Raw genomic sequence first — 10088 nt, forward strand, 5'->3', positions numbered from 1 at the left:
CCATTCTATTCCATTCCATTCCATTCCATTCTATTCTATTCCATTCCATTCCATTCTATTCCATTCCATTCCATTCCATTCTATTCCATTCCATTCCATTCCATTCTATTCCATTCCATTCCATTCTATTCCATTCCATTCTATTCTATTCCATTCCATTCTATTCCATTCCATTCTACTCCATACTATTCTATTCATTTCCATTCTATTCCATACCATTCTATTCATTTCCATTCTATTCCATTCCATTCTATTCTATTCCATTCCATGCCATTCTATTCCATTCCATTCCATTCTATTCCATTCCATGCCATTCTACTCCATTCCATTCCATTATGCCATTCTGTTCCATGCCATTCCATTCCATGCCATTCCATTCTATTCTATTCCATTCTATTCTATGCCATTCCATTCTATGCCATTCCAATCTATTCCATTCCATTCTATTTCATTCCATTCCATTCCATGCCATGCTATTCTATTCTATTGCATTCCATGACATGCTATTCTATTCTATTCCATCCATTCTATTCTTTGCCATTTTATTCTATTCCATTCTATTCTCCAAACTTAATGGCCTAAAACAACAAATATTTATTATCTTATAGTTTGTGAGGGGCAGGAACTCAGGAGGAGTGAGCTCAGAGCTCAGAAGGGCAGGAACTCAGAGCAGGGCAGCTCTGGCTCTGGGCATCTTATGAGGTTGCAGTGGGAATGTCAGCAGGAGCTGACTAGTCTCATCTGAAGGCTTGACTGGGGCTTCAGGAGTCACTCTGCAAGTGGTTCCTTCACAGGGCTATGGGCTGGAGGCCTCAGTTCCTTGCTGCAATGACCTCTCCATAGGGCTGCTTAAGTGTCCTCACAACATGGCATCTGGATTCCCCTGAGTATGTGATCCAAGGTCATACATTCTATTCTATTCTATTCTATTCTATTCTATTCTATTCTATTCCATTCTATTCTATTCCATTCAATTCTATTCTATTCCATTCCTTTCTATTCTATTCCATTCCATTCCATTCCTTTCCTTTCTATTCTATTCTATTCTATTCCATTCCATTCCATTCTAGTGCATTCTATTCTATTCTATTCCATTCCATTCCATTCTAGTCCATGCCTGTATTCTATTCCATTCCATTCCATTCTATTCCATTCTATTCTACTCATTCCATTCTATCCATTCCATTCCATTCCATTCCATTCCATGCCATTCTATCTATTTCCATTCCATATCCATCCATTCTATTCATTCCATTCCATGCCATCTTCTATTCTATTCATTCATTCCATTTATTCTATGCTTCTATTCTATTTCCATTCTGTTCTATTCCATTTCCCCCCCCATTTTTTTCTATTCTATTCATTCCATTCCATTCATTCTATCTTTCCATTCTATTCTATTACATTCAATTCTATTCTATTCCATTCCATTCCATTCCATTTTATATTTTTTGAGACAGAGTCCTGCTCTGTAGCCCAGGCTGGAGTGCAGTGGCACAATCTCAGCTCACTGCAAGCTCCACCTCCTGGGTTCATGCCATTCTCCTGCCTCAGCCTCCAGAGTAGCTGGGACTACAGGTGCCTGCCACCATGCCTGGCTAATTTTTTTGTATTTTTAGTAGAGACAGGGTTTTACTGTGTTAGCCAGGATGCTCTCGATCTCCTGACCTCATGGTCTGCCCGCCTCAGCCTCCCAAAATGCTGGGATTACAGGCGTGGGCCACTGGGCCTGGCCCAAACAGGGAAATTTTTTTCCCAATGGTCCATGACCACTGGGTCCCTGTGGTTTATATGGGTCCCACGTGCACCCCTGGCCCCAGCACTGTCCAGGGAGTATGTGGGGTAGTTGTCTGATTGGTGAATTTGTATTCCTCAACCACTTCTGGACACAGAAGTAAAGTAACCTGGACAGGCGCAGTGGCTCATGCCTGTAATCTCAGTCCTTTGGGAAGCCAAGGCGGGTGGATCACCTGAGGTCAGGAGTTCGAGACCAGCCTGGTCAACATAGTGAAACCCCATCTCTACTAAAAATACAAAAAAAAAAAAAAAAAGCTGGGCATAGTGGCAGGCACCTGTAATCCCAGCTACTTGAGAGGGTGAGGCAGGAGAATGGCTTGAATCCGGGAGCGGAGGTTGCAGTGAGCCAAGATCACACCACTGCACTACAGCCTGGGCGACAGAGCAAGACTCTGTCAAAGAAAAAAAAAGAAAAAGAAAAAGAAAACAGAAAGGAAGGAAGGAAGGAAGAAAGAAAAGGAAAGAAAAGAAAAGAAAAGAAAAGAAAAGGAAAAAAATTAGAAGAGCATGGTGGCGGCGCCTGTAATCCCAGGTACTTGGGAGGCTGAGGCAGGAGAATGGCTAGAATCTGGGAGGTGGAGGTTGCAGTGAGCCAAGACTGTGCCACTGCACACCAGCCTGGGCAACAAGAACAAAACCCTGTCTCGAAAAAAAAAGAAGTAAAGTAACCCTACCCAAACCAAAGGGACTGAATGTGGGGGAGCAGTGACCCCCATGGAAAGCCACAGTGCTGATGCCAGAAGACAGAGAAATGATACTGAGTGGATTTATTACTAAGTGATCATAAGATAAATCTCTGCCTCATTGACATTTATTTTCTTCTTATTGAGTAATAACTAGAAGGATGATTTAGTACAAATCATGTAGAAGTGAAGAGGCTCAAATCCAGAGTACAATGTGATTCAAGGTCACCCAGCTGCTCCAGGAGACCAAGTCTTGTTTCCCTCCACTGATTTGAGTAGTTCAAACCACAAGTGTACGTATTCGTGTGTGATGTAACACGAATCTTCAAAAGAATGGTAAAGAAAAAGCAGAGCCAATCAGGATCCATAGTTATTCTTACAAATAACTCATTAACAATAATTTTTCAATGAATTCAACTATGTTTTTTTAAATGTGGTGTTAGGGTTTTGATTTTGTTTTTTAATTCCCAAACGAAAAGGTGCTTGCATCTGGTTTGAATTCCAAGATTCTAAATAGCACTTCCAATGGGATGTGCATTGATGTGTTCTAAGAGTCAACTAACCCTGAAAGTGCTTATTCTGCAAATCAGAGAACTTGTCTGTCTCTGCTGTCTGATTACTAGGGGATAATATCGCTTCCTGATAAAAGAACTTAACTGGGAGGATTTTCAAATCACTGCAAGAAAGCATATTCTTGCAAGGTATTTTGGAGGTAGAAGTAATAATTTTTTCCTCTTTATGTCCTGGAAAGAATGTGTTGGCTCATTCCACCTGAGTGTCCTTGGCTGCCCCTCTTAGAGGTAGTGAGAAAGGTTTTGAAATACAGTGTAGACTCTGAAATGAAAGATGCAAAAACAGATGCTGCATCATGGAATGAAAGCAACATGCTTTTCTTCAACATAAGATTTCCTCCCCAAAACAGCATCGGAGACTGTCAGAAGCCGGGCGCCTTTCCAAAGGTCACAGAAGGGGCCAAAACGTATAATTTTAGCCTTTTCAGATGGCCATTTCTGTCTCTAAAATGTTAAATCGTGTCTCACCACAGTTGCAAAATCCTCGCACACAGCCTGGAGGGTGAGCCCTAGCCTCTTGGTCTCCAGGCACGGGAGATTACAGGAGACTAAACAACCACCAAGCTTCTCCCGAGGCCAACAGCAGGCCTGTGCTGCTGCCCTGGGCACTGCAGGAAAGGGCTGTACTCAGGAGGCAGGAGGCCTGGGTTCAGGTGGTGTCCTTGCTTCCCGAGAGCAGCGTGGCTCCGGCTGAACCACCCATCTGCTCTGGCCGCAGACGACTCAGCTGTGAAGTGAGGAAGGTAGACTTTGCTCATCTGTACCCGCTCTGGCATGGGGTGGCAGCTGTCTGAGCCCAGGCTCAGGGTGCTGGGAGGCTATGACGGGAGCAGAGCGGCACACAGCCCCTCCTCCTGGTCCCAGGGAGAATGCCATCCGTGGTCTTTCCAGAATGTTGGTTTTGCAGCCCTTTGTCACAGGGTAAATCCTGTCTCTCTGGGTCATCAAAAGGAGGTCCCTGTGCTGGACTCTGGCCTGTTGAGGGAGAGCTGAGAGCAGAAGGACTCCTGACCTTGGTGAACACAGCTCAACTCCAGCTGGAGCCTCCGGAGTGAGGGAGGAGTGAGGGAGTCTCTGACAGGGCTTCGTGGTCACCTCTCTTATACCAGAGGCCCCCTGTGCCCAGCCCAGGTGTGCTCCCACTGCCTGTCCATGACAATGGCTTCCCACCACAAGCTCCTGAGACCTGCTGAAGATGTTCCTGGCCATTGGTGCCCAGGCCTTGTTCCTGCCAGGAAGGGCTGAGAAGCACAACCCCGCCCCAGAGTGGCCCTCAGCCACTGACAAGCCGGAGGCAGCCCATGCTCCTGCATCCTGGTCCAGCATGGGACAACGCTGAGGCCTGTGCTGTGACCTCCCGAGGTCCCCAGTACGGCTGAGTCCAGGTGCTCTCGCAGCGACCCCCTCATCCATGCACCCCTATTGGCTCCATCCCTTCCCTGCCTCCCTTCCCCTCTCCCACATGGGTGCTTCCTGGAACCGCCTTGCCGATAAACTCCTTGCACCCAAACCCTTGCCTCAGGCTCTGCTCCTGGGGAAGCTGAGCTGAGACACACATCTGGTGACTGATGGACTGCTGGGAAAGCTCTTTCTCCCCTATGACATCTGCCACCTGAGGCCATCTCAGTCCTGAGTTTCATCATTCGAGATTCATCCTGTGGGGTTTAAAGATTGAAGTCTGGTCCTAGGATCCAGCAATTCCTAGACAAGAAAGAACTGAAAGCAGGGACTCGAACAGGTATTTGGACACCCATGTCCACAGCAGTGTGATTAGCCAGAAGGTGAAAGCAACCCACATGCCCACAGACGGACGGAGTAAAATGTGGCATGTACTTACAGTGGGGTGTTCGCCAGCCTTTGAAAAGGAAGAAGATCTGGACACAGGCCACGGCATGGATGAACCTTGAGAATGTGATACTGAGTGAAGTCAGCCAGACACAAAAAGAAAAAAGACTGCACAATTTCCCTTTTTTGAGTGTTCTAAAGTGGTCACAGTCACAGAGACAGAAAGAGGAATGGTGGGTGCTGGGGGCTGGCATCGGAGGAGTCATGGAGGGTGGGAGGTTGCTGGGTGCAGAGTTTCTGTTTGGGATGATGGAGAAGTCCCAGCAACGGATGGGGCAACAGTTGCCCAACAACGTGAATGCACTTACTGCTCCTGAAGTGTGCACTTCAAAATGGTTAAGATGGTCAATTTTGCTACATGTATTTTACCACAATTAAAAATGAAAATCTAAAAAAAAAAATGTTTAAGTGTGGAAATAGCAAAACCTCATGGGAGGCGGCACATCAGTGCTTCCTCCTTGCTTCCCAGGAAACACGTTGGCAAGTGGAGTGGCACATCCAGGAAACTCGTCGCCAAGGCACCAATCCTGGGGGACATCCCAGACTTCTCACTCTTTCTCACCCCTTAAACCCAGCAATAACAAGCCCCAGCGTCCTCCTCACCCTCACGGCCACCCTGGCAGCCCTGGAGAGCCACCTCACCCTCCCCTGCCCTCCCAGCAACCCCATTCCTGCCACTCTCTGCCCAGGGATCCCACGGAAACCCACTCCTGTGATGCTCACGCTCTCCCCCAGATCCCCAGAGCTCAGGGCTGTATTTTCCAAACATAAGGGATTCATGTGTGACCTTCAGAATTCCAGCCATGGCCAGCATGATGGCAGATCCTTCAGGAGACTTGATGTGGTCACTAGCACTCCTGGGCACTGACACCCTTCCCTAAATTGACTCACTTTCATCCAACTAAACTCACTTTAGAAGAAACCTTCACATCGCTAATATAAATGGAAAACCAACTCTAGGTGCCACCAAGAGAACGTCACAATGTATATAAATAAATGCCATGAAAACAAAACAAGGTTTATGAGTATCTAGCCAGACACTCTGGCTGCCCTCAGCTCTGAGCTGAGACTCATCTCTTTCTGTTAAAAATGCAGATGAACAAGTGGTAAGAGAGGGGTTGAAGGCATAGCAAGGCAATCAGATCATCAGAAATCTTGAAGAAGGAGTGAAAGGAAATAACTTCCTGCATTTTTAACCCAATTCAGTTAAACATAAGCCCTGACATCCCACCTAAACCATCTGAGGAATGCCCAGTAGAATGTGGCTCAGAACTTGGGACACACTGATCTTTAGCAAGAACTGCAGGCCGGGCGCGGTGGCTCAAGCCTGTAATCCCAGCACTTTGGGAGGCCGAGACGGGCGGATCACGAGGTCAGGAGATCGAGACCATCCTGGCTAACACGGTGAAACCCCGTCTCTACTAAAATACAAAAAAACTAGCTGGGCGAGGTGGCGGGCGCCTGTAGTCCCAGCTACTCGGGAGGCTGAGGCAGGAGAATGGCGTAAACCCGGGAGGCGGAGCTTGCAGTGAGCTGAGATCCGGCCACTGCACTCCAGCCTGGGCGACAGAGCGAAACTCCGTCTCAAAAAAAAAGAACTGCAAATAGGTTTCAGCTTCCCTGTCAACTCTAACCAATTGGGGGTGACTTCCTGGGGCTTATCCTGAGAAAGATCCCCAAAAACTGCACATTGTGTGATTCCATTTCATTTGCAGCCCCATCAGGAAAGACATGATGATCAATTAGCAATGTCTGTCACAAACACGGGATGGGAGCTGGACAGCATCGCCACACACTGACCCCTCCAAACTACAGCATCCCAATTCCCAAAAGATTTCTGTGATCTGACCAGCCCTCCTCTCCCAGTTCACATCAGGCCAACCCTTCCCATCCCAAGATGTTCACCAAGAAAACTTGTTTGAAATTGTGTTTGCATCCATCCTTGTTGGTTCCTTCTCGCAACCGTGGGAGGGAAGGTGTGTGATTGTCATTTTGCAGGCAGAAGGCAGGCTCGGCTCCAGGAAGTTAGGGGACTTGTCCAGGGTCACTCTGCCAGGAAATGACAGAGCTGCAGCACTGCCCAGGTCTCCTGGCTCCAGACCCAATGCCCTGCCTCCCTGCCACCCTGCCAAACCACCAGAGGGGGAACTGATCCCTGCAACCATGTGAGCCTTGTCCCCATGACCTAAAATGTATGACTGAGTCAGGAGAAAAGACGTTGACCTGTATTTGTCCTACAGCTCAGTCAGCTGCCCTCTCCCAGGACAGTGGCTGTACCATCAGAGTAGACACAACAAACTTTTAATAACTCTACACAGCTCCAACCAGAAGTGTATTTTTACTCTGGTGAGTCAGTCATTTATTTGTCAATAGAGGCCAGTAAAGGAAAAGGCCCAGGGTCCATTTATAAACAGACTGTAGCCCCTGGAGACATCCCAGGGGAAGCCAAACTGTCTAGCAATGCTCTTGTTTCTGCAAACAATGCCACAGAGCAGACAAGCTGCCAAGAGCTGTCTGAAAAACGGGTTGACAGGATGAACCTAAGGCTTTGAGGTGCCCAGAAGCAGACAGCATTGTGGCTGAGTGCACGGCCTTGGGCAGATCTATGATCCAGCTTGAAATGTGCTGGCAGGAGGTCACCTGTGCTGAGCCTCAGCTTCCTCACCTGTGACATGTGTACAGTGATACCAGCCTCAGCAGCCTCTGTGAAGATTAGAGAAGATGATTGACATGGTTTGGCTGTGTCCCCACCCAAATCTCATCTTGAATTGTAGTTCCCATAATTGAATTGTAGTTCCCATCTTACCACTTGTTCATCCCCATGTGTTATGGAAGGAACCAAATGGGAGGCGATTGAATCATGGGGGTGGTTACCTCCATGCTGTTCTTTTGATAGGAGTTTTCACAAGATCTAATAGTTTTATAAGGGACATCCCCCACTCCATTGCTGGGAACTTCTCTTTGCTGCCACCATGTGAAGGAGGATGTGTTTGCTTCCCCTTCGGCCATGATTGTATGTTTCCTGAGACCTCCCCAGCCCTGCAGAACTGTGAGTCAATTAAACTTCTTTCCTTTATAAATGACCTGGTCTTGGGTATGTCTTTATTAGCAGTGTGAGAACGGCCTAATACAACAATGTCCCTAGGGAGGTCTCCTCAAGTGTCATTTGTGATGGCAACGAGACTGCTGGCAGTGACTGTCCTGATGGTGAGATGGGAAGAGGGATTGCTTCAGTATTCATTCCCCAACCATTAGGTGTTTGCTGAACACCTACTATGTGCCAGGCACTTTACTGTGTGTTGGGAGAGAAGGGGGGCGATGCATGTGCTTACATAGCCCCCCCGCAAACAGTAAGAAATAGAGGAGCAAGAGCTTGGCCTCATGAGAATGCAATCTGGCGGACCTACCAAAGCTAAACGTGCTTACACCACATGACCCAGCAAGTTCTTCTCCAAATCTCTACCCAAGAGAAATGAGGGCTTGTGTTCTCCAAGAAGGCATGTACAAAAAAGTTCTTTACTCGTAATGGACAAGAACTTTGAACAACCCAAGCATCTATCAACAGTAGATAGAATGCCAGGTGCAGTGGCTCACCCCTGTAATCCCAGCACTTTGTGAGGCCAAGGTAGGTGAATGTCTTGAGCTCATGAGTTCAAGACCAGCCTGGGCAACATGGTAAAACCCCATCTCTATTAAAAAAAAAAAAAAAACACGAAAACTAACCAGGTGTGGTGGCATGCACCTGTAGTCCCAGCTACTCAGGAGTCTCAGGTAGGAGGATGATTTGAACCTGGAAAGCAGAAGTTGCAGTTAGCCAAGATCACACCACTGCACTCCAGCCTGGGTGACAGAGTGAGACCTTGTCTCAAAACAAACAAACAAACAATAGATGGAGAAACAAATGGTGGTGTATTCATATAGAGGAATACTACACTGCAATAAAAAATGAAAACCCACCTTTACATATGCCACAGGGATGAGCGTCACAATCACAACGTTGAGGGAGATAAGACAGATGCAAAGGAGCACACTTGTTTTGATTCCATTTATTCTCTGACAGTCAGGAATAGAGAAAAACAATCTATGGTGCTAGAAATCAAAAGAACGGCTTCCGCTAGGTTGGGGCAGGGGTAGATATCAACCGGAAAAAGCACACAAGGGAACTTTCGGGGAATTAATATATTCCATCCCATGACCTGAGCAGTGATCATAAAGGTGTATACTTGATGCGAAATGTTGTGTATGTTGTACCCTTACTTTTAAAAAACACTAAGATCTAATCATAGAAATGTCAGGAATAGAACATATGTCAGAGGCTACCTAGTGATCCAGGGGTTGCAAACTCAAAAGTCTGTAAGGGCCTGGAAGATAATAAAAATGACAGAAGTAGGCCAAACATGAGGCAACAGATGCTAAGCTGCTTAAATGGCTACCAAGTATAAGATCTGCCTAGATACAGTGTATTTAAAAATATATTTGAACCAAATAAAACTGCCAAGGCTTGGGTGCTCACACTCATAGGCTGCAAGTCATGAGTCCTATGTGTCCAATACTGTGTTTCACTGTTCGGAGTGCAGGGGCCCAGAGACATCCACAGATCTGCCTAAATTGGTATAGGCAAGCAGGGTCATCCACCTGCACCAGTGGGAACAGGCCAGAGCTGGACTTTGATTGGCCCCAAATGAGTCATGTGCCTGATGCAGGGCCAATCGCTGTGGCCCAGGGGTGGGGTCTGATACAGACACACTGCTTTAGATCAAGAGAAGTATCTAAGAGTGGGCATCTTTCAAACACTGCAAAGTGGCAAGCAGGCTGAAGGGGAAAGACTCTAGTAGGGAGGTTAAGAGATATGGCCCTACTCCTGGTTCCATTTGAAAGCCCAGAGACTTTCCAGGCGAGTCCCTTAACCTTGCTCATTGCCTCTGTTTTTTGTTTTGTTTTGCTTTTATTAAAGGGATAATGATATCAGTGTGGTGCAAACGTAATTGCAGTAATGGCAAAAACCACAATTAGGTTTGCATCAACCTAATATTTGAGTGTTAGGGCCATATCTCTTAACCTCCCTACTTGGCTACGGAAATTCCACCTTACATCTTTATCCCCCAAGGTCCCCCAACTTTTGGCAGGTGGTCCACAATGTTGCTTGGTCAAATTAATTAATCAATCCATCCATCGTTCTTGACCATATCAA

The sequence above is a fragment of the Rhinopithecus bieti genome, unplaced genomic scaffold, assembly GCF_001698545.2.
Source record: "Rhinopithecus bieti isolate Rb0 unplaced genomic scaffold, ASM169854v2 scaffold_1618, whole genome shotgun sequence".
NCBI lineage: Eukaryota > Metazoa > Chordata > Mammalia > Primates > Cercopithecidae > Rhinopithecus > Rhinopithecus bieti.